General features: G+C 42.7%; 1 protein-coding gene across 2 annotated transcripts in view; it reads left to right on the forward strand.

Moving 5' to 3' along the window:
• Nucleotides 1–26,156, forward strand: part of HDAC8 (histone deacetylase 8) — a 217,041-nt gene that overhangs the window by 163,075 nt on the left and 27,810 nt on the right. The window lies entirely within an intron of this gene.

Genomic DNA, 26,156 nt, shown 5'->3' on the forward strand with positions numbered 1-26,156 from the left:
GTGGCCACACATTACAAAGAACACAAACTTTATAGAATTAATTTGGAAAAGTCACTAAACAAGTAAATACCACTAGCAACAACCACAAACGCTGGGGAGGGAGAGAATCTGATTTCCAGAGTTACCACATTATATAATTTTAAATATCCACTTCTCAACAATAATTAAAGACATGTAAAGAAACGAGTATGGTCAATACACTAGAAAACATTAACCAACATAAACTGTCCCAAAGAGTGACTACACATTGGACTTACTAGGCAAGGATTTTAAATCACCTACTTTAAAATATGTGCAAAGAATTAAAGAACAGTATGAGAATAATTTCTCACCAAAGAATATCAATACACAAAAATTATAAAATACACATGCTACTTCTGGAGTTGAAAAGTACAATCATTGAAATGAAAAATTTACTAAAGGAGTTCAGCAGATTTCAGCAGGCAGAAGACAGAATCAGCAAACTTGGAAACAGGTCAATTGATATTACCCAGTCTGAGGACTTGAAAGTAAAGATAATAAAGAAAAAGTAACAGAACTTCAGACACCTGTGTGGCACTATCAAGTGTACCAGCATACACATAACAAGAATCCCAGAAGGAAAGGAGGATATTTGAAAAATAATGGCCCAAGACTTCCCAAATTTGCTGAAAGACATTGATCAATATACCCAAGAAGCTCAACAAATTCAAAGTAGGATAAACTCAAAGACATCCACACTGAGACACATCATAACTGCCCGAAGACAAAGACAAAGAGAGAACTTGGAAGCAGCAAGAGAATATTCATCATGTACAAGGAGTCCTCAATATGATCAACAGCTAACTCCTAATCAGAAACCATGGAGGCCAGATATTCAAAGTGCTGAAAGAAAAAAAAAAAAAACATCAACCAAGAATTCTATATTTGGCAAAACTATTAATCAAAAATGAAGGGGAGGGGCACCTGAGCGGCTCAGTTGGTTAAGTGTCTGCCTTTGGCTTGGGTCATGATCCCAGGGTCCTGGGACTGAGCCCCACATCAGGCCCCCTGCTCAGCATGGAGTCTGCTTCTCCTTCTCCCTCTGCCTGCCACTCCCCCTGCTTGTGTGCTCTCTCTCTCTCTCTCTGTCAAATAAATAAGTAAAATCTTTTAAAATAAGGGGGAAATTAAGACATTCACGAATAAACACTGAGAAAATTTAATGCTACAAGAAGTACTAAACCTACCCTACAAGAAATACTAAATGGAATCCTGAAGGACACTAACAATCATTTGAATCTATGTCAAAAATAAAGATCACCAGGAAGAGTCACTACATAGGTAAATATAAAAGAATAAACGTATTTTTTATTTGTAACTTTTTCTCTTATATGCTTTTAAAAGCAACTGCACATAGCAATAATTATAAATCTGCTTTTGATGAGTACACAGTGTATTAAGATGTAATTTGTTTGATAATAATAGCATAAAGGGGTGATGTGGGAATGGAACAGTATAGTAGTCAAGTATTGGTATAATACCAAAATTAAGGTGGTCTTAAATCAGAATAGACTGTTAGAAGTTAAGATGTTAATTATAATCCCCAGGTCAACTACTGAGCAAAAAAAGCACACTCAACACACACACACACACACACACACACACACACACACACTACATTTAAATCTATTTAAAACAATAAGGAAATTAAATTAAAATGGCACAGTAGAAGATATGAATTTGATTTTGAAAGGAAGGTAGTAATGGAGGAATAGAGAAACAGAAAAGCCTAAAATGTAGAAAACAAATAGCAATGGCACACATAAGCCATGCCTCAGCAGTAACTGCATTAAATGTAAATGAATTAAACACTCCAATTAAGTCAGAGATTAGCAAAATGGATTTATAAAACATGATCCAACTATATGTTGTTTGTAAGAGAAATACTTTAAATTCATAGTCACACATAGGTTGAAAGTAAAAAGATTGTCAGAGATATATTATACACACAATAACCAAAAGACAGCTGGGTGGCCAAACCAATATTAGAGAAAATGGACTATAAAACAAAAATTGTTACTAGAGACAATGAAAGATATTTTATGATGGTGAAAGTGTCAAGTGTCGGGAAAATATAACAATTACAAATATATATATATGCACCTAACAACAGAGCCCCAAAATACATGAGGTAAAAACTGAAGAATTAAAGGAATAAATAAACAATTCAACAATAATAGTTGGAGACATCGATACTCCCACTTTCTTTTTTTTATTTTTTACCATTTTAAAAGTTTTTTTTTAAGTTTAACATTTTTATAAACATTTTATTTTGTTTAAGATTTTATTTATTTATTTGACAGAGAGCACAAGCAGAGGGGAGGCAGGCATAGGGAGAAGCAGGCTCCCCGTTGGCAGGGAGCCTGATGCAGAACTCAGTCCCAGGACCCTGGAGTTATGACCTGAGCTGAAGGCAGACACTTAACTGACTGAGCCACCCAGCCATCCCAATACTCCATTTTCAACTAGACAAAACAACTAGAAACAACTAGACAAGATCAACAAGGAAACCAAAGGCTTGAATAGCACTAAACCACTGGACCTAACAGGCATGTATAGAACACACCACCCAACGACAACAGAATACACAAGTGCACATGGAAAATTTTTCCAGGACAGAACATAGGTTAGACCACAAAATAAGTCTCAATAAATTTAAAAGGATTGAAATCATACAAAGTACTTTAGAATGAAATTAAATGGAAAAGAATAAAATTAAAAGCCAATAAAAGAAGAAAATTTGGGGAATTCTCAAATATGTGGAAATTAAACAGCACACTCCTAAATAACCACTGGGTTAAAGAAACTATCACAAAGAAAGTTAGGAAAGACTTCAGAATGGATCAACCAAAACATGCCAAAAGTTACTGAATGCAGTGAACACAGTGCTTAAAAGGAAATTTATAGTTGTGAATGTCTGTGTTAAGAAGAAAAATTGGGCATCTGGGTGGTTCAGGTTTTTTTTTTTAAGATTTTATTTATTTATTTGAGACAGAGAGCACAAATTTTTAAAAGATTTTATTTATTTAGGGACATCTGTGTGGCTCAGTCATTAAGCATCTGCCTTCAGCTCAGGTCATGATCCCGGGGTCCTGGGATCGAGCCCCACATTGGGCTCCCTGCTCGGCGGGAAGCCTGCTTCTCCCTCTCCCACTCCCCCTGCTTGTGTTCCCTCTCTCACTGTGTCTTTCTCTCAAATAAATAAACAAAATCTTTATTTATTTAAGAGAGAGTGTGTGTGTGTATGAGCAGAGTGAGGGGCAGAGGGACTAGCACACCCCCACTGAGTGAGGAGTCCCATGTGGGGCTTGATTCCAGGACCCTGAGATCATGACCTGAACCAAAGTCAGGTGTTTAATGACTGAGCCACCCAGGCTCTTCCACCTTCAGAAACTAGAAGAGCAAACTAAACCCAGAGCAAGCAGAAGAAATGAAATAATAAAAACCAGGGCAAAAATAAAGGAGAAAAAGAATAGAAAAACAATACAGAGAATCAATGAAACCAAAAAGAGATTCTTTGTAAAGATCAACAAAATTGACAAACATTTGGAAGTCTGACCAAGAAAAAATAGAGAAAACTCAAATTATTAAAATCAGAAATAAGAATAGGGACATTACTACAAACTTTACAGAAATAAAAAGGAGTATATATGAATACTATGAAAAACTGTATGCCAACAAATTATATAACCTAGATGTAATGGACATATTTCTAGAAAGTCACATACACAGAAACTAACTCAAGAAAAAAATAGAAAATCTGAATAGACCTATAATGATAAAAGAGATTGAATTAATACATATATTTTTAATCCCAGAAAGAAGGCTCCAAGCATATGTGGGTTTTACTGGTTAATTATACCAAACATTTAAAGACTTAATACCCACCTTCATTTTAAAAAAAAAATATGGGCGCCTGGATGGCTCAGTCAGTTAAGCATCTGCCTTGAGGTCAGGTCATGATCCTGAGGTCCTGGGGTCCTGGGGTCCTGGGGTCCTGGGGTCAAGCCCCGAGTCAGGCTCCTTGCTCAGGTTCTCTTTCTCCCTCTCCCTCTGCCTGCCAGTCCCCCTGCTTGTGCTTTCTGTCTGTCTGTCTGTCTGTCTCTCTCTCTCTCTCTGTCAAATAAATAAATAAAATCTTCCAAAAAAAACGAGGAGGGGTGCCCAGGTAGTTCAGTGGGCTAAGCCTCCTACTCTTGATTTTGGCTCAGTTCATAATCTCAGGGTTGTGGGATTGAGCTCCATGTTGGGCTCTGTGCTCAGCAGGGAGTCTACTTGGGATTCTCTCCCTCTCCCTCTGCCCCTCCTCTCTTTCTCTGTCTCTCAAAAAATAAATAAATAAATCTTTCTGGAAAAAAAATAGAAAAGAAGGTAATACTTCCCAATGGTTTCAGTGAGGCCATTATTACCCTGATACCAAACTAAACTAAAATCACAAGAAAATAAAACTATAGTCCAATATTTCTTTTACACAGAAATCCTCTACAAAGTACTAGCAAACCAAATCTGGCAACATATGAAAAGGATCATACACCATGACCAAGTACAATCTATTCCAGGATGCAAAGTTGTTGTTACTCTGAAAATTAAATAATGAACTACACCATATCCATAGAATAAAAAAGAACAAAGCTGTGATCACCTCAATACACACACACACACAAATCACTTGACAAAATCCTGTATCCTTTCATCAAAAAAAAAAAAAACCCACTCAATAAATTAGAAATAGAAAAGAATTTCTTCAACCTGATAAAGGGCATCTATGAAAAATCTACATCTAATATCATACTTAATAGCAAAAGATGGAAAACTTTTCTCCTAAGATCAGGAACAAGACAAGGATGTCCATTCTTGCCACTTCTATTCAATATTGTCCTAGAGGTTCTAGCCAGGCAATTGGAGAAAAAGAAGTAAAAGGCATCCAGATAGGAAAGAAAAAAGTAAAGTTGCTGCTATTTGCAGATTACATGATTTTACATGATTTTTTATATAAAAAATCCTAAAATATCTGCAAAAACATTATTAGAGCTAAGAAAAATGCATCCATATGTCCAAAATCCAGAACACTGACAACACCAAATACTAGAGAGAGTGTGGAGCAAAAGGAAATCTCATTCATTGCTAGTGGGAATGTAAAATGGTACAGCCACTTTGGAAGGCAGTTTGACAATTTCTTACAAAATTAAATAGTCTTACCATATGATCCAGCAATTGTGCTCTGCTCCTTGGTATTTACCAAAAAGAGTTGAAAAGTATGTCCACATAAAAACCTGTTCACAGATCTCTAGAGCAGTTTTATTCATAATTGCCAAAACTTGGAAGCAACCAAGATGTCCTTCAGTAGGTGAATGGATAAACAAACTGTGGTGCATCAAGACAGTGGAGTATTATTCAGTGCTAAGAAGAAATGAGCTATCAAATCATGAAAAGACTTGGAGGAACCTTAAGTGTATATTACCAAGTGAAAGAAGCAGTCTGAGATGGCTACATACCATATGATTCCAATTGACATTGGATGTCAGTGTCTGTATAACATTCTGGAAAAGGAAAAACTGTGGAGACCATAAAAACATCAGGAGCTGAGGATGGGGGAAGAGATGAATAGGCAGAGCACAGAGGATTTTTAGGGCAGTGAAAATACTCTGTATGATACTGTGATGAATATATGTCATGTTAATTTGTCCAAACCTGCACAATGTACACCTAAGAGTGAACCCTACCATAAACCATTGACACTGGGTGATAATGATGTAGGTTTATCAATTATAACAAATGTACCACTCTCATAGGTGATTGTCATCCTAATGAGGGAAGCTGTGTATGTACAGAGGCAGTGGGTACATGGGATATCTCTGTACCTTCCTCTCAGTTTTTCTGTGAACCTGACACTGCTCTAAAACAGTTAAACCTTTCTTAGGAGCGCCTGGTGGCTCAGTTGGTTAAATGCCCAGCTCTGGGTCTTGGCTCAGGTCATGATCTTTGGGTCATGAGGTTGAGCCCCCATTGGGCACTCAGCGTGGAGTCTGCTTAAGATTCTCTCTCTCCCTCTGCCCCCTCACCACTCACTTGCACTCTCTCTCTCTCTCTCTCCCCATCTCTAAAATAAATAGGGTGATGGTCATTAAGGAGGGTACATGATGTGATAAGCACTGGGAGTGATACACTACTGATGAATTGGTGAACAGTACATCTGAAGCTAAGGATGTACTATGTTTTGGCTAATTGAATTAAGTAAAATGAAATAAACCTTTTAAAAAATAAAAATTTATAAAGAATGAGTTCATCAAGTTTACTAGATACAAGATTAATATACAAAAATCAATTGTATCTTCATAGATTAACAATGAATAATCCAAAAATGTAATTAAGAAAACAATTCCTATTACAATAGCATCAAAAAGAATGAAATACTTATAAATAAATTAAACAGAAGTGCAAGACTTATACACTGAAAACTACAAGACACCATTGTATGGAAATATATCTTGTGTTCACAGATTGGAAGAATTAATATTCTTAAGATGACAGTGCACCCAAAATTGATCTATCAATTCAACATATTCCCTATCAAAATCCCAGCTAGTTTCTTTTTGAGAAATTAGCAAACTGATCCTAAAATTCATATGGAAATGCAAAAGACCCAGAATATCTAAAACAATCTTAACAAAAGAAGAACAAAGTTTGAGGGTTCATGTTTCCTGATTTCAAAAATTACAATAGTCGAGACAGTGGTGCTGGCGTACAGAGAGACATATAGATCAGTGGAATCAAAATGAGAATCCAGAAATAAACCCATATATCTGTGTCCAGTTGATTTTTTGACAAGGGTCCCAAGACCACTCACTGAGAAAAGATTAGTCTTTCCAATGAATGCTGCTAGGACAACTGGATAACCACATGCAAAAGAATGAAGTTGGACCCTTTCCTCACACCACATACAAAAAATTAACTCAAAATGGAGCAAAGACCTAAATGTGAAAGGTAAAACTATAATACTCTTAGAAGAAATGTAGGTGTAAATCTTCATAACCTTGAATCGGTTTCTTTAATATGACACCAAATGCACATGCTACCAAAGGGAAAAAAGAGGTAATATTGCACTCTTACCACAAGGAAAAAAAAAAAAAAAGAAGAAAAGGATAAGTTGGGTTTCATCAAAATTAAATACCTCTGTGCTTCACAGAATAATATCAAGAAAGTGAAAAAACAACCCACAGAATGGGAGAAATTACTTGCAAATCATAGAACTGATAAGAGACTTGTATCCAGAATACATTTACAAACTCTTACAAACTCAATACTAAAAAGTAGAATAACCCAATTTAAAAATGGACAAAAGCAGGGGCGCCTGGGTGGCTCAGTGGGTTAAAGCGTCTACCTTCAGCTCAGGTCATGATCCCAGGGTTCTGGGATCAAGCCCCACATCGAGCTCTCTGCTCAGCGGGGAGCCTGCTTTCCTTCCTCTCTCTCTGCCTGCCTCTCTGCCTACTTGTGATCTCTGTCTGTCAAATAAATAAATAAAATCTTTTTAAAAATAATAAAATAAAAATGGGCAAAAGGATATGAATCAGCATTTCTGCAAAGAGGACATACAAATGGCCAATAAACAAATGAGGAAATTTCAACATCACTAGTCATTAAAGGAATGTGAATCAGGACTACTATGAGATGCCACTCCACTCTTACCCAGGATAACTATAATCCAAAAGACAGACAAGAGCAAGTGTTAGCAAAGACGTGGAGAGATTGGAACTCTCATACATTACTGGTGGGAATGTAAAATGGTGTAGCCTCTTTGGAAAAATAGTCTGGCAGTTCTTAAAAAAGCTAAGTATAAAGTTACCAAATGACCCAGAAATTTAACTTTTAGATATTTAACCATGTGTGTTCACACAAAAACTTATACATAAAATTTCACAGCAGCAGTATTTGTCATAACCAAAAAATAGAAACAGCCCCAATATTCATCAACTGATGAATGGATAATCAAATTATATCTATACAGTGGAATATTATTCAGCCACAAAAAATAACAACTGATACATGCTACAACATGGATGAATCTTGAAAACATCATGTTAAGTGAAAGAAGCCAGACACAAAAGACTACCTGTATATGATTCTATTTATATTAAATGTCCAGAATAGGCAAATCCATAGAGATAGGAAATAGATCAGTGATTGCTAGGGCCAAGGGGAAGGGAGAATGAATGCTTTGTGGGTACAGGGTTTTGTTTTTTTTTTTTCCTGGAGTGATGAAAACATTCTAGAATTAGTGGTGATGGTTGCACAATCTTGTGAATAGACTACTTGTGAATACCTGAATTGTGTATTCTTAAAGGGTGAATTATATCCTGAAGGGGAAAAAATAGGAGGGTTGCCAATCCCTGGTCTGAAGCAATGGTCTTTGGAGTCACGCAGATCAGATATAGAATCCTAATATTCATCCATGAGCTCTATGACCTCAGACAAGTGACTTAACAGGTTTAAACCTCACTTCTCTTCTTTCTATAATGGGGCTAGGCACAGGACCTCCCTTATATTGTGTGAGCATAAAATCAGGTCAAATAAATAAACTCCATGATAGCATTCTTTCCCTCAGGCCTAGCACTGGCTTGTGCTCAATGTACATGAATGTGTAAATAAAGCATTTAGCACAGTCACTGGCTCACAGCAATAAATAATAAAAGCAAACCCTTATATACCATTTACTGTATGCCAGGTACTATTCTAAGTGCTTTGCAGAACTTTATCTCATTTTAATACATAGTGTTATCATCACCCCCATTTTCCAGATGAGAAAACTGAGGCACAGGTAGTGTAAGTAACCTGCCCAAAACCACACAGCTATCAAATAGTCGCACCAAAATTAAAACCCAGGTGGTCTGGCTCCCAAATCCCTGGAATAAATGTTGAATGTGAATATGATTATCATCATCATCATCAAGTTTAATACATATCCAAGAATACGGATCCCACTTCTCCCTGTGGTGTCTCAGCACACACCAGCACTTCTCCTTGCCCCAGCATTTGGTTTAAAGGAAAGATGCTTCCCAAGTCTCTGATGCTCTGCTAGGAAGCATATTCGTTCTTTCATCCATCCATTCATTCAGGTATTCGTTAGGCGTATAAGGATCCCTACTATGTTCTAGGCCTCCAAGATCTCAAAGTTAGTAGGGAAGAGAATTATAATCCAGATGGCAAGGACTGCAGTAGAGATTCATATGAGGGTACTGTGGAAGCAGAGAAGACCGAGGGGATAATGGAGATATGGGAAGAAGGAAGGCCCTCTCTATGAAAGCTTCCTGGAAGAACTGGCACCTAGAGAAGAACGTGGATGAATCAGGTGTAGGAGAGGACAGTTAGGTCAAGAATGAGGTTAAAGTATATATAAAGTATATACAGGCTGCCCGGCCCAAGAGCCCTTGGTGAAACCCAGGCGCGGAGTCCAACATGACCAAGAGTCAGGCTCCAGGGGGACCTGGAAAAGTTTACAAGGGCCTACGTGTCATACAAGTTTGCTCCGGAGCAACTACCCAGCATTCTCAATCCACCTTAACCAACATTATTTTCCTTTGCACCATTTATCACCATCTGATGTACATCCTTATTGTTTCTGTACTGTCTCTTCCCACTGGAATGTGAGCTCCCAGAGGGCAAAGACTTTGTTCTGTTCACTTTTCTATCCTTTGCCTACTATATGCACACATTTGTATTGCCTGGCTATAGTAGGCACCCAATAAACATTCTTAACCAAATGAATGAGTGAAATAAAAGAAATAAGCTGGGAGCTGTAGGGAAGACAGAGAGCATTGCGATCCAGGTCCAACCCGCAGGAGCTTACAGGCTCGTGGCTGACCTAACACTTGGACATGAACACCTGTAACACCCTGTCTCTTCTCTTCTTTCACCCCCTGCCTTCTCTTCCGGAACTTTCACACCATACCCTGACCATTCAGATTCCCTATTCCCTTGCACACATTTCTCCGCCCTTCCAAGACTTGACACTCCCTAACAGTGGCCCATGTTGCAGCGTACATCTGCCCACTCTCCTGGCTCTGCCTAGCCAAAAGTCTCATTCCTAATAGCCACCTGCTTCTGCTGCATCTGCCGTATATTGTTGGTGTGATCGAACTAATTTTCGCTGATGTATGAATCCTTGCCAGAGCAGTCTAGAGTACACGATTTTTTTTAACATTTTCTTATGGGAACTTTCAAACATATACATAGCGGAGAGCAGAGGCTAACAAACCACCCCCCCACCATGTACCCATCACCCAGCTTCAACAATTACCAACATTCTGCCATTCTTATTTCTTCTGTTCTCCCATTATTATTATTATTATTATTATTATTATTGAAGTATTTTAAAGAAAATCCCTGGTGCCATACCCTTCCACAATGGCTGGCTTGTAAATATTTCAGTATGTTTCTCCAACAGATAAGGACCTTTTCTTGATGTAACTACAATACCAATATCAAACTCAACAAAATTAGTCATTCCTTAAGATCATCTGATGCCAGTCACTGTTGAGTTTTACCCGATTGTCTTGAAAATACTTTCTGTATGGATTTGTTCAAATCAGGATCCAAACATGGTTCCACACATTAGGCATATACTTTTTAGGGTTAAGACCACTTGATAGAATTTCAGGCCTCATAGAAAAGTCAGGACTAATCAGCCCAAAGCCCCTCTGAGCCTCCCAGACTTCCTAACCCTATGGGCTTCAGGGTGGCCTCTCCCTGGCTGGAGGAAGGAGCTAGCCATCCAAACCCCTCATTAGATCTTTGTTCCCCAATAACGGATGTAGGGACCCATAACCTCAGAGTGGGATGGGGAGGGGAGAAAAAGGAGAATCAGAGAAATGCCTTACAACTAGCCTTCTGCTCTACCTCCTGTCCAGACTACTCCAATCCCTATCCCCATCCTGACTGACCTCAGAAATATTTGGTTCAGCTGTATAAATGTAATCATAATTATAGTCATTCCTGGGAGCTGCTTTCCATTATGCCTAATTACAGTACAGCACAATAATCATCATGTGGTATCATTAAAGATGTGTCAGATTGACTTTGTCATGAGTTTTGTTTTATTTCCATTCAAAACTGCTCCAGTACGCACAGCCGTCAGAGCTTGTTGCCCCTGGTCCCTATCACTGAGCGGGAGACCAGCTGGCGGTGGGCCAGCAGCTGAGCATCTCATCCAGTTCCCTCTTGTCCCTTCCTATCCCATCCCCTCTCTTCCCATCCCAACCCATCCTATCCCATCCCATCCTTTCTACTTCTGTGTGCACTGGTTCTGCTGCAGCCTGGGCTAGAGGCACCTGCCTGTCCTTCCTTTCTCCCCCTCCAAGGGCAGCACACTTGGGCTTCAGGCAGAATGACTCACACTTACGAACAGAAACAACCCAAACAGCAAAACGCCGCCAGCCCTGCCGGCATCAACTGCTGCGTTTCCTGTCCACGGGGACCTCAGTGAAGCTTTTTATTGACTCAGTGCATGTCACATCTTCATTATTCTCCCCCTTGGGGGGACAGGGAATGTAAGATAAGCCCAGGTATCCAAAGTCACCGAGTTTACCATGTACAGAACCTGGAGAACCAGAGGCCATGGCCATTGAGCTGGGGCATCTGTGAGAGCAAAGGCCAGGTCAGACTGTGCGATGGGCATTCCTTTCGGATCCATCGGTGCGTTTTCAATTTTCAAAATGTACTAAACAGTGCTGCTGGGCACCTTCCTGAGAAGCAAGCACAGGAGAGCTGAGGGCGGGGGTGGAGCTCCCATCTGCAGGCCCTGGGAACCAAGCTGATAGCCTGGACCCGGAGGCCTCCCAGACCCTGGTACATTGTCAGCCTGCCTCTGCCCGCAGGTTTCTTGCTGCTTGCCAGCACCAAGGCGGTCACTAATCAGGTAAACCAGTGTGGACGAAGCACGTATACCATATCCAATCTTTGCCTACGAACATTCCCTTGGGGTCCTGTGCAGATCCTAGAAATGAATTCAGTGCCTGTAGGCTCAAATGCTCATTTGTTCAGCCAGCCTTGAATAAGGGCCAGCTCTGTGCCCTGATCTGTGCTAAGTAAAGCTACCCTGGGCTTCTTGTTCCTGAGAGCTGCACTCGCAGCCTAAGCTTGGAAGGGCATGGAAACAAATCTGCCAGTGTGGGCCAGAGGGCTATATAAAAGGCCTTGTGGAGGCACAGAGGAGGGAACAAGGAACTTCACCTTCAGGAATTCAGCAAAGACGTCAGAGATGTTACATTTCGCGCTGGGTCTCGAAACCTGAGTAGAAATGGTCTAGGCTGAGAGGGGAGGGCTGGGCATTGTCTACAAAAGACAGGGAGATGCAATGGAGCATGAAGGAACCCAGGACCCTTTTGGCAGATGTACGGTAGACGACTTCCCACTAATGTATCTCGAGGCCTTAATAATTTAAAGTCAGACTTCCGGGTGGACCGTCACTCTGGTGTACTGATTGGCCATGACCTTTTCTTCCCCACCCTGCTTTTTTGTCATTCCTTTGCATTTAGCTTAAAAGTCGATGCTGAAGTACTCTGTTTGAATTTGTTCGTTCTAAATTTTGCACTGACCACATTGGCCCCCTGAGTGGTTCAACTGTATGCTCTAGGTTTCTCAGAGAGCAAAAGGAGGCCTTTTTTTCCCCTGGAGTCAAACCCAAGGAAGCAGGGCCTGCTGTGGAGAGGAATAGCACAAAATCTCTGGGGACACCTGGACGCCATGTGCGAGGCCTTTGCTGCCCCGTGTCTGTTCTCAACCAAATGGCCTGTTTGTTTAGCTGCTGACTGCCATCTTCATTAGAGGGACATTTAAAAACTGTTGGTTTGGGGCACCTGGCTGTCTTGTGGGAAGAGTATGCAACTCTTGATCTTGGGGTCATGGGTTCGAGCCCCACATTGGGTGTAGAGAAACTTTAAAAACACTCACAAACACTATTGGTCTGAGTATGGCAAGGTAATGAATCATCCTTGTGTGAAGTCTTAAGCCATTTAGGGGACGAGCCCCAGTATACCTTCACTAATCAGCTGGAGAGCATTAAAGGGGCCCAACAGCCACGAGTTACAGTTTTTGGAATGGAAGTGAAACCCCCTCCATCTGTCCAGCCTCGAGAACTTTTCACAAAATTTCTTCCGTTGATCCTTGATCCTTATAAACAACCCTTTGAACTTGGCAAGGCAAAGATTTGTGTTCCCATTTTACCGATGTGGAGGCTGAACCTCGCAGGGTTAAGTGATTCCCGGTGGTTCCCATGTTATTGGAAACCAAGCTGCCAGTCTCAGTGCTGGGGAGCTTTCCTACTACCCAGAGCGTGCCTGCTGCTGAGCCAGCCCGACACCCACACTGGGGTGGAGGTGAGTAGAGGCAGCTCACCCATTCATGGGACAGCTGGCTGAGGTCAAGCACAGTCTCTAGGCTTCTTGAACCGTTCACAGCACACCAGTGCCTTAAGAACGACCTCCGGACGTTTGCAGTGTTAGCACCAAACTAGCACAGTAGATACAGAGTGATGAAGAGTGATCTCAGGAAACAAATACCCTGCAAGATAGAAGTCCTTTACTCCCTTCTTACCAGCAGGATCAGGTTCAACCTGCATAAATCTATTTTAGTGTATTTTAATTGCTTGTAAACGAAGTGTTTCCTGTATATGCCACTGACCATGAATAATTAGGATCGGTTCAATGACTGGGTTTTCGAAAGTGAATGGGAGGGAGACAAAGAGGGGCTGCTTAGAAGGGAGAGTCATTTGTTAAAAGGCTGAGTGGGGGCATTGTCCCAGCCTTCTCCAGTTTTGTGTTTTTCCTGATGTCACTAGAGCCGCCTGTTTTTCAGCTACTCTGGCCGCCCTTCATTTTTTATGCATCTCTCAAGTTAAGTAATGCCAGCTGCTGACAATGACCAGGCCCAAGGGGCCACATGGCCGAGTCATTCATTCACTCGGCAAAGATGTACGGAGCACCTACCATGCACCAGGCCCATACCACAGTTCGAGGATGAAGAAAAGAATAAGGCTGGGTTCCCAGCCTTCGGGAGAACACTGCCTAGATGGGGAGACAGGCATAGAAACAAACAATTACACTGTAATGTGATAAGTGCTAGAACAGAGAGGCTGACTGCGAGCTGTGGGAATGCAGAGGAGGCACTTGTTCCCTCTGGGGGAGCCTGGGCTGGTACAAGAGAGAAGCAACATTTAGCAAGGGTTCGAGGGAGGCAGAAGAGTCAACCAGATAAAGAGGAGTAGGGGGAGATACTCAGTTCAGTGTGGCTAAGTTGTAGGGCCCATCGTCTGGACCATGGTGTGAGATAAGACTGGAGAAGTCAGTGGGGCCAGACTGTAAGGGCCTTTGTATGCCCTGCTTTAGAGTTTGGACTTGGTCCTCCAGTCGGTGAGGAGCCAAGTACACTTCTTAGGCGAGGGGAATGACATGATCAGATCTGAATTTCTGACCAATTTCTGGACTCCAGAGGGAAGCTCCTTGCCGGCACATCTCCTTGCCCACATGTCTATTCTGGCACTTGCCACAAAGCATTAGAATTAGTGTTTGCACAGCTGTCTCCCCATCTACTCCTTGAGGGCAGAGGCTGAGTCTCATTCCTCTCTTTGTGCCCAGAACCTGCCACCCAGGAGTGCTCAGGAGATATTGGTATCAAGTGAATGAGGGAACAAATGAATCGATCAGTTCTAAGCAAATACTACCCAGATTCGCCTCCACCCCAAGTAACCACTGTGACAGATACATCAGCAAGAAATCCTACTCTGATATTCAAGTCCATCCATGACTTTTCCCCTGACTCTGCCCAGCCCATTGTTCATCACAAAGAAAGGATGTGCTATACAGAGAAGACAAGAAAGTTGCATACAGAGCTGGGCTGGTGCTGGTCAAGACCCGGCACTCTGTTCTTTCTCATAAATTAATTTGTGATTATTTGTCTAAAATATATCTTCATTATCTTCCTTCTGCTTCTTCTGCCTTTCTTACCTTCTCTCCCTTCCTATTTAACTCTAACTCATCCTTCAAGGCCAGTTCAGTTGTTTCCCATCTCCTCCATGAAGTCTTATCCATCACCCATCCCCCATGCTCAGAGTTAAGAATTTCCACTCGAGTTCCTGTAGCCCTAAAGAAATGATTCACCTCTAACCTTCATCTCATTGTAGTTATTCCTGTAGCTGTCTGCCTTCTCTACTAGACTATAAGCTCCTCAAGGCCAGGGATTGTCTGTTTCGTCATTGTCTCCACAGCACCTCCCACCCTGCCTCCTACCCCAGCAGATAACCCGTGAGTGTTTTCAAACAATACCCAAAACATATTGCTAGCTATCCAGCTGTCCCCTGAGAAAGAATGCCAGACTCTGTCTTCTTGCACATGGTTAGATATGGTTTGTTTGGGTTTTTTTCATCTGACAAATGGAGAGGAAAAAAATCGTTACTCATGAAACAATGAGAATATCTCATGGAGACAGAGATCCCCTAATCTCTATCCCTGAATCCCATATCATTTCAAGTATTTTGAAAGCACAAAATCCAGTGCCTCTAAACAAAGCACAAGCACACTGACCCATTCAGGGTCATAAGTTCAAACCTTTGCTGAGGAGCTTCTGATATGATGGGACTCACCTTTGGGGCTAACTGTACAACAAGACAGGATGAATGTTCTCTCTGGAAAGACTTACACTGAATTTGCTCCACTTGGAACACATTAAGCATCACGTACCAAGAATTCAAGTTTTTCAGGTAGAAATGTCCAGCAGACAGTTATAAATGCAAGCTGGGGATAAACACTGGACCCAGAGATGTAGGATCTCTGCATAGAAGTGATTTAAACAGCAGCAAAGAGTGTAAAGTCTTACAGAGAGAGAGAAAAAGAAAAACTGAGAGCACAACCCAGGGCACCTACTTTTAAGAGACAGGTGAAGGAAGATGACTCAGGGAAGGGGACTGAGAAGGAACAGGGAGAGAGGTGGCGATGAGAGAGAAGATAATGCCACAAATGAGGGGGTAGTTGATGACATGTGCTGGAGAAAGAGCAAATAGTATGAGTGATAACTGAAAAGAAGACAGTAGATTGGTAATGAGGAGGTCATCCTTGGCCTCCTAAAGTGGGCATAGCAAATATAGGACACACATGAACACATCTCCCCGGCCCCCACACTTATACCATGTACCCCATGAATTATATGACAAATTGATCATGGCATTTTCTTGATGAACCTAGACACAGCCTCAGAATCCTTTCCAACACAGTACCCAAGCAGCTACTGCCAATCAACCAGAGTTGCCAGCAAGCTGAAATCTCTTTGTCATCCTTCTAGAAAACAGTTCGGTGGAGGTGTGAGGAAGAAAACAGACAGCAGTAGGTTAAAGTATCCGAGAAATGAAGCAGTCAAGGTGGTGAAAAAAAGAGAAATTTTAAGAAGTTCAGCAGTGAAGGAATAGAGAGAGGACAGTTGCTTGGAGTAGTATAAAGATCAAGCCAAGGCAGCACTTACTAATCTTCCTGTAGAATCCATTTTCAAGGTCATCTTATAACTTGTCCAGTGGCATGCCAGGCGAAGCAATATCCCTATACTCTCCCATCTTCCATTCCCACCCTTGGCTTAAGGAAAAGTCAATGAAGAAAAAGAAAAAAAAAGCTTCATGTGTAGGCTTGTTTCCAAAATATTCATTTGATTAACAGAGACATACAGTATAACCAAAGTCGGCCCTGCATATATCTCTGAAGAAGGAATTCTCTCTACTCATGGAAATTTGAGGATCAGCAGTGATGTGGGGAAGGTATTAGTCTTGGCCAGGACCCTTCTCCCAAACCCCTGAAACCACGCCTGAAGGAAAACCTTGGCCTGCAGGGAGACCCCTAGTCAAGTGGCAGCCACCCTGTCCTTGTCTCTTTGGCCGCCTCCTTGTACCTCCCTCCTTCCCTCACCAAATGTACTCCATATTTATCTCTTCTTTCTGTCACCTCTGTCCCCCTGCCGCTCTTTCCCTCCACTTCCAATTTCTCATTCCCTCCTCCTCTCTTCCATTGTATTTTTTTAATTCCTTTCATTTGGGGGTATCCTTCCCTTCTTGATCTCTCTGCTTTCTGGTTTCAGGGTTTGTAGATGCAGAATCAGCTCTTTGAACCTCACCCTCATTAAGTCTCCAGGGGCATTTGTAAAAAAAAAAAAAAATCCAGTTTTGCTACTGTCCATTACACGCAGAACTCCTGTTTCTTTGCACAGTTGGTAAATCATATTAATAAGATAATAATAATGATAATAATAATAATATCATCTAGCATTAAATAACACTTACTGAGTACTATGCTTCAGGCACTGTTTTAAATGCTTTACATGAATTAACTCATATTTTGTCACAACAACTCTATAAGGAAATTCTGTTGTTGTCCCCATTTTACAAACAAGAAAACCAAGACACAACTGTCAGGTAACTTGCCTAAGGTCATACACCTATTAAACGGGTGGAGCAAAAATTTAGGGCTCGTCCCATAATACTCCAGAAATCTCACTTTTTAAGTGTGCTGATTGCTTCATGGTGTGATGGAAAGCCCACTGGGCTGAAAGTCCAAAGCCATGGGCTAAAGTTCGTGGCTGTTACTCAGCACCTAATAGAACATGCACACACACAAACTCACACATACACACCTAGCACACACACACACAAAGTACTGTGGATTGACCTTAGTGAATACATAGTACACTAAAGGGCCATATATGTGTATTTACAAAGCCTCTAAGTACTTTAGCTAATGAAATAAGACTAGTTAATACTGGACATATGCTCTGTTTAAATATAATTAGTATTCAGATAAACTAACATTCCCCAGGTTTACCTGATTATTTTGCTTAATAAACTTTTTTCTACACTGATAGTTAAAATGCTGTCAAAACATCTGAATAATGAAACTGTTTCCAAGACCTATTCATTCATTCACTCATTCATTCAAACATTTCTTGGCACTGGTATAAGAGCCTCACCATAAAACAGTTCTTAAGAACTGACTCTTTGCGGGTGACTGGGTGGCTCAGTGGGTTAAAGCCTCCACCTTCGGCTCAGGTCATGATCCCAGGGTCCTGGGATCCAGCCTCACATCAGGCTCTCTGCTCAGCAGGGAGCCTGCTTCCCCCTCTCTCTGTCTCTGCCTGCTTCTCTGCCTACTTGTGATCTCTCTCTGTCAAATAAATAAATAAAATCTTTAAAAAAAAAGAACTGACTCTGTGTTCAAGGGATGAGATGAGTACTATAGGTGGGACAGATGTGGTCTAGATGGGATGCTTGGTTTCCATCCTCACGTCTGCCATGGTAACATCTTATCTCCAATAGCTGTATCTTCCCGACCTCTCCTGGTCATACTCTGGACAATCCTACTTCCCCATTTCCCTGCCTACAAGCAATTGCCTTTGATGTGTTGCTTCCTGCCAGTTCAGTCCAACAACTGATGGGGTTATTATTTTTGTGTCTTTGTGTTATCAAGCCAGGGCAATAAAATTTACTCATAATAATACCACCACAATTTTGTGTTCATAAAATGTACCATAAGTGATATCTATAATAACTGAACTTCCTGTAAACAGAAATGTTTTTTTCTGGGGAAAGGAGAGCTTTTTTGTTTCCATCATGGTTGGGCCAAGGTTCTTTGATGGAGTAATTGGTGACATAGGAAAGACTGAGAAGCATCATGCAAGACCATATTATGGTTCAAAGCGCTGGTGCTATGTTATTCTGGTTATGATGAGTTCTGTTCACAGAGTAATTCAGGACAAGAAATGTACTTCCTGGTTAGGGCCAACCTAACCAGCCAACCTCCCCAACTGAAAGCAAAGTAAAGCCTCAGGGTTCTGTAAGAGGAATTGGCACCGACCTTGGGCTTACCCTGGTGGAATCAAGTCTAATTTTTAGAGAAAGGCAAACCTTGAGTTAACAATAAAAAAAAAATTGAGAGCTACTTGGAGTAATGAAAAGAGGGCTGTCTAGAAGCAGTACCACTATATTCCCCTACTGACTAGGAGAGAGGAATTCTCAGCCACAGAAGCACATTGCCAGCATGGCAAATGTATTCCTTTAAACATCTTCCTCATGCTGAATGTCATCCCTAAGACTGTGAGATTTCACTCTGCTGTTCCCTTTCTTCTTCTCTAGCTGCTCTTTTTCTGCCTATTCCCTGGATCTTTTTATCCCCTTACCACCTTAGTCTTCAGCCATGACCTCTCTTCCATTCACCATCATCACATCTTCAGCTGCCTGCTAGACACAGTGACCCAGATTCCCTCCTGCCATCTCAGACCCCACTAAACCCAATGCCATCACTTTCCCTTAGTCATACTAGCTCTTCCTGCTAATTTACCCCAGCTCTGTCAGGGGCACAGGAATTCTCCCGCTTTGCCAGACTTAAAACCTAGGAGTCAACTTTGACTTCTCCCTTCTCTTCTCTCCTTTTGTCTCCAGCCAGTCACTTACCAAAGTCCTGGTGAGTCTACCTTTACAATGTCTCTTTCCCCTTCTTTCCATCTCCACAGCAATCACCCTTGTTCAGGCTCTCGTTATCTCCCCCTTGAACTATTGCAAAAGCCTCCACACTGGTCACCCAGCCTTTCTACGTTTGCTCCCACGTTTCCTAAGGCATAGATCTAATCGAGGCTGTCCCTCTGCCTGTCACAGCAAGTTCTGTCTCCTCAACCAGGGATTCAGGCCTCGCATGCTCTCCATTACCAACTTTACCTAACTTTATAATACTCGCTGGTCCCCAGATTTGTCCAGCATTCTCTTGCCTCCACTGACTACCTCCCACCCTACCCCGTTCCTACCTGTTTGCAATCACCCTGTCTTTCAAGACCCTAATTCTCTCTACTGGATGCGAATCTTCTCAGAATCCCAAACACATTTCATTTCCTTCATTCAAGAAACATGAATTGAGGGGCACCAGGGTGGCTTAGTCGTTAAGTGTCTGCCTTCAGCTCTGGTCATGATCCCAGGGTCCTGGGATGGAGCCCCGGGTCGGGCTCCCTGCTTAGCAGGAAGCCTGCTTCTCCCTCCCACTCCCCCTGCTTGTGTTCCCTCTCTCGCTGTGTCTCTGTTAAATAAATAAAATCTTTAAAAAAGAAAAAAGAAGCATGAATTGATCACCTATTATTTTCCAGGCCCCATTCTAGGAGCTGAAGGTACGATAAATATGAATAAAACAGTACTCTTCCTTTGTGGAGCTCTGGGGCCAGAAAGACAAACATTCTAGGGTCCTTATCCTCAGCCTATAAATATATTTAAGACCCTCCCATCTTAAATCACCCACCCTACCTCAACCCCACCCCTATGTCAAACTCTTAAAATAAAAAGTGTATTTGTACCATCATTCTCATCTCCACTTCCTCCCGTTCTGACTTTCTAGTCTTTGTCCACACCCTCCACTGACTTGGCTACAGCAAAGCTCTCCTTCCCGTGGACAAATCAGAAGACTGCCCTCTTTTTACTTAATCTCTCTGTGGTATCTCAGATTGTCGCCAGGATTGTTTCCACTCCCTCTGTCCACCTCTGAAGTATTGGCTGTTCCCCATGATTCTTTCCTTGCCTCTCTTCCCTTCTCACTCTGTAGTAAGCCTCCCCTGCCAGCCAAGACAGTTCCCTGACAATTCTCTTCCAATTCTTTTTTTTTTTTTTAAGATTTTATTTATTTTTTTTTCAGAGAGAGAGAGAGAGAGCGTGAGAGTGAGCACAGGCAGATAGAGTGGCAGGCAGAGGCAGAGCGAGAAGCAGGCTCCCCGCTGAGCAAGGAGCCCGATGCGGGACTCGATCCCAGGACTTTGGGATCATGACCTGAGCCGAAGGCAGCCGCTTAACCAACTGAGCCACCCAGGCGTCCCTCTCTTCCAATTCTTTAATGTCACTGACAACTCCGAAATTTCTAACACATATCCTATATTGTAGGCCCAACCTCTCTCCTAAATACCAGAGCACCATATCATTAGGATCCTGACCCTCAAAATGCTACCTGCTGAGCTCCCCACACACACGTACACCTTGCCACTAGCCCTTGTCCTCTGCCTGTACTCCTCATCTCGTTAATGCGTCTCCTAAATGGTCCAACATCCTTGGCTTTCTCTCCTTCCTTACTTTCCACACCCAATTCATTGTTTAGTCTTATTAATGCTATCATTTCAGTTTTTCAATCTCTCCATTCCTCCCACAACTGTTATGGTTCTGACCCAGATACCACTCATCATGGCTCTAGCACCAGCCTTCCTCTGGACTCCCTCCTTGCATTCCTGCCCTCAAATGCTGTTCCATTCTCCACACTGTAGCCAGTGAGTCTTCTAAAGGACACAGCTGACCTATCCATTCCCTCATTTATAAGCTCCCCCAAGTTTTCATTTCCTTTTCTCACAAATAGTTATTTACCAACTACTAGATGCAAGCACTGTTTTGGGAACTGGCAAAACAGCAGGAAGTAAAACAATGTTCTGCCCTCATGAACCTTCCAGTCTGGAATAAGGCCAAATGCCTGAGTGTGGGGAGCGGGCAGCACCCACTGGGAAACTATGCCTGCCTCCCCAGCCTCATGTCCTAATTCTCCTTACGCCCTACCCTTGAGCCATATCAAATTAATTTCAGTGCCTAAAATGTACAGTTCTGTTCCACACTCACTGCCTTTACCCAAGGCTCTCTTGGGAATGCCTCCCTCCCAGCCGTCATACCCTATTTGCAGACCACCCTCACACACACACACACACACACACACACACACACATACACACATCACTTTTTCTGAAGTAATCTAGAGGTTCCTATAGGTAGTGCTGATCTCCAGAATGACCTGGGTTCGAATCTCAGCACTACATATGCTGTGTGATCTCGGTCAAGTTATCTGACTACTCTACACTTCAGATCTTCATCTTAAAATGGAAATAATTCTAGTACCTCCATATGGGTTGGTTATGAGGACTAAGTTAGTCAACCCATAAAAAGTGCTGAGATACTTTGGGTGCCTGACACATATAAGCCTTTAATAAATGTTTTTATTACTTTTATCTTTGGTATTATTGTTATACCTGTCATCACACTGTTTTGTAATAATTTTTCCTTCTAAACACATCTAACTCATGAACTTACTTTGGCAGGCACATAGTAGGCACTCAATAAACATTGAAGGAAGAAGGATAAAAGGATTGGTAGCTCCAGGTTTGGTCTCCCATGACCAAATTGGACTATGAAGGAATAAAAGCAAATCTAAGACTTCTTCTGAATATCTTCTTGGCCAAATATCTAAGTGTACACTGTTCGCATTGTGTGAGCAAGAGCTGGAAAGGAGTGACCAAGAAAAGGGCCTTGAGCTGGGCTGACCTGGATGAGAACTGAGCTATTTCATTTCTTTATTCATTGACTCTTGAGTCAAGAAAGGACCAACTACCCTAAAGTCGCCATTACCTTCAGTTCCCATCCCTCAACCCCACTTCGGACTCTCCATTTGCCTCCTTTCCGCTACTATGTTCCCCTCAAAAATGTATCAACTGAAACTCAGAAAGCAAAAGGAGTGCTGAGGGAAAAGGGGAAGGGGTGGAGAAGGGTTAGCACCTCCCTCCTTCCTTTGCTGAGATCAAAGCCAGCGTTTTGACTAAAGGGCCAGCTGGCCTCTTTCATCCCTGCTCCACCTGTCTGGGAATGGGATTGCTGCTTGCCCATTTCCTTTCCTCTTCAGGGCTGCAAGGCAGTTTCAGGGTGGGGCCTCAAGCTATTTCTAGTGCTGGCCAAATCCCTCCACCCCAATATCTCCTTTGCCTTATGTGATCAGATTTCCTTTCCACCTCTCCAGTAACAAGTGGCAGGAGCATAGGGCAGGAAACTGTGAGAGAAGTCAGTTTCTCCACAGGCCCTAGGCAGAGCTAACGGTTTAGGCCAGTAAAGAGGACACTGGGGCAGCTGGGCTTTGTCTAGCAGGAGGAACATGTTCTTCTTTCTGCATAGCCACCCCAAGTACTTGGCCCAACATCCCCCTGGGTATGGGTGAGGCACCTCAGTTAGGCAAGGGCCTCTTGCCTCTGGAAGAAGGAGTTCACATTTACTGAAGGCCTACTATGGTCTGGGCCCTGTGCTAGGCCCTTTTGTTCATGTTATCTCTAACAACCCAGCCAGGTCGGCATTTCTGCTCAGCCCTCTGGTAGCAATGACAAAAGAGAGATTAAGCAGCACACCTGAGGCACATGACTAAATCCTGACAGAACATCCAGCTCTGTCTGACTCTAAAGCCAGGGCTCTTTCCACCTCATCATGCTGCCTCAAGAGTCCAGAAAAGCTGTTAATGCTATGAGTTGGCTCTTTGCATTATTCCACAGAATCAACTGAACAGCCAGCTAGATCTTTTGTGAATGAATTTCATTCAACGTAACTTTAAAATAAAGGTTTAAGGAGAACCTTTGATGACTTGACTTCAATTCAACAAAGAATGTGACAGAAGTTTCTGCCTCTGCAGAGTTCATAGTCTAGTAGAAAAGCGCTAACAAGTGCCAAAATAAAAGCATAATATAACACAGAAACAGAGAATTGCCATGAGGGAGACAGAGCGGGGAATAGGGCAACACTTTTGCCTTAGGCATAAACCTCTAACTTCTGGGTGCCTGTCACTTCCCTCAGCCTCAAACAGAGCCTCCCAAGGCTAGGACCAGCCAGCTGCCATGTCGAACTGGATCACAAAACAGGGACTTTCTTGAATCATGAGTGTCCCCTAGCCTAAGAACAGTGCAAATAAGCAGGACCCAGGAATACTCTTTCATTGGCCAAGGTAGAGAGATGTTTAGGAACCCAGACTTGGTTATTAGCAGCAGCCGGCCTGCCTCAGCAAGGAGGGGGTTATTCATGGGTCAATTAAAGCCAGGTACTAATGCAGCCAGATTGAGAGGCTCAATCCCAGTCAAACTGAGTTCTGTTACATAGGAATCTGTTCTGGCCCCAGCTGTCCATCTTGCAACCTTGCGCGCTCTTGGTCAAAGAAGGAACTAAAGCAGAAGGGTATGGGTAATCACACTGTAGGCATTCACAGTGCAGACGTATTGTTTCAAACGCTCAGCCCTGAATAGACAGCTCACAACCTGTCTTGCTGACAGAGGATCAGCGGTGAGCCTCTGCCTCCATAGATGGAGGCAGAACATTCTCTCTTCCTGTATCTCAGTGAGGCACCCTGCCTCTGATTTTTATAGTGCTTTGATGCTGGGAGTTTGGGTCCCAGCAGTGGTCACTTAAGTGGCCACTCTGGGAGAGGACCCAAACTCCCAGCATCAAAGCACTAAAGGCAATTGCAGCTGCCTTTCTTCTATCGCTCTCTCTAAACCCATCTTTTCATACCTGTGGAATGAGTGTGCTACTTGACACCCTCTGGAGGAAAAGAAGTCGCCTAAGAAGAGAGTGCAACACCTGTTTGAAGCCTTCTCTTCCACAGCCAAGCCCATGAGATCCTTGAACTTGGACTGAGGGGCCCTCCTTATCTAAAACTTGACAAACCCGTCAAGTTTCTTTGATCATACTGGGGGGTCAGTTTCTGGATCCCCCCGGGTAACCCCTCTTGTGTCTCTTCCATATATTGGTTTGGTGAAGATGAGCTCCGCTCAAGGCTTCTTCTGTCTCCAGGACTCAGGGCTCCAGGCATTAGAGAGTAAATGATTCCAGCAGGAAGGAACAAGGCCCCCCTTTCCTTTCTATTTCAGTCCATTTTTTAAAAAAGGCAATATAATAAGCACTGGGACAGTCTTGGGCATCTTACTTTTAACTAAATGTGTAGTTTTCCATTGTGGATGTGCAAAAGCCATCTACCCGTCAAATGACTCCCATGGATTCCACAAAGGTGCCATTAGAACCCTTACAGATGCTTCCACAGCATCTCCCATGGTGCCAGATATACATCCAGACTCTTAACAAGGATAATTTGGTGGCAGTGGCAATAACCCTGGGCTTCTCTGAATGACATCAAATTCACGACCCGTATCCACATCCCTTTTTTCATGTGCTCTCTACCATTTTCTCCCGTGGAATTTGAATCCCCCTGTTATACTTACTGCCTAACAATATCACTATTGAAAGCACGTAATGTTAAGGACCATATGCTCTTTCTCCAGAGAGTATGCACAAATACTATTTCTGTTAAAAACTAAACAGAAATAGTAGTTGTGCATACTTCCCATTCAATGACTTATCCCAATTGAATGATTCCCTTTGTCGTGGAGTGTTTTTCCCCAAGCGGGCCCTCATAGAGAAGCTGAATCAGATATTGTGACTTACCAGAGGTCACAAGGAATCATCTAGTGAGCTAGAAATAGAATCCAAAAACCTTTATTTTGAGTCCCTGAATTTAAAGAACAAATAAACTCTGCTACAAGAAAAGAAAAACTGGAGAAACCAGGCTTGCTTGAGATTCCTGGGTCAGGGAATTCAAGGCAGCCGAAACTAGCAGGCAACTGCCATTAGCCTGTGAGGATCAAGGAGGTAGTAAGACATAGGTGCTGCCTGCCCTCCAGAAGCTGACAGTGCAGGGAGCTCAGGTCACTGTTGACAAATCTCTGTCCGGGGCAGAATGCGCCTGTGAGGAGCGAGTGCATCCCAGAGGAGGTCTTGCCCATCTTCATGGTCCTCCCAGCAGCCAGCACAGTGACCCACGTGTGACAGGCAGGCAAGCACTCGTTGTTGAATACGGGCCAAAAAATTAAGGTACTAAAAGAACACTCTGGGGGGTGGTGGAAAATAAGGGACAGCTTTGTGAAGGAGGTGACATTTGAGCTCTGCCTGGAGGATGGGGAAGTTTTTCACAGGCAGCAGAAATTGAGGACAGGGCCTTTGCAACCCGAACAAGGAGCAACAGCAGAGATCCTAAAGAGAGCGCAAAGCATGGTGGGATTTTGGGGGAGCCCAGGGCAGGCCAGTGTGGCCAGAGAGGAGGGTGCAGTAAGAACTAAGGCTGGAGAGAAAAGTGGATGCCCGAGCAGAGAGAACCTTGAACAACATGCTAAATAATGTAGCAGTGACCTGTCCCTGGGGCTTTTGAACAAGAGCAGTGGTACCACCGGCATGGGCCTTTTTTGCCAAATCGTCCTGCCCAGCGCCCCTGGGCAGTACTTTCCTTGTCAGTACTGGTGGTTTTCTTTCG

This window comes from Lontra canadensis, unplaced genomic scaffold (genome assembly GCF_010015895.1).
Source record: "Lontra canadensis isolate GAN:19392208 unplaced genomic scaffold, GSC_riverotter_1.0 scaffold210, whole genome shotgun sequence".
NCBI classification, from domain to species: Eukaryota; Metazoa; Chordata; class Mammalia; order Carnivora; family Mustelidae; genus Lontra; species Lontra canadensis.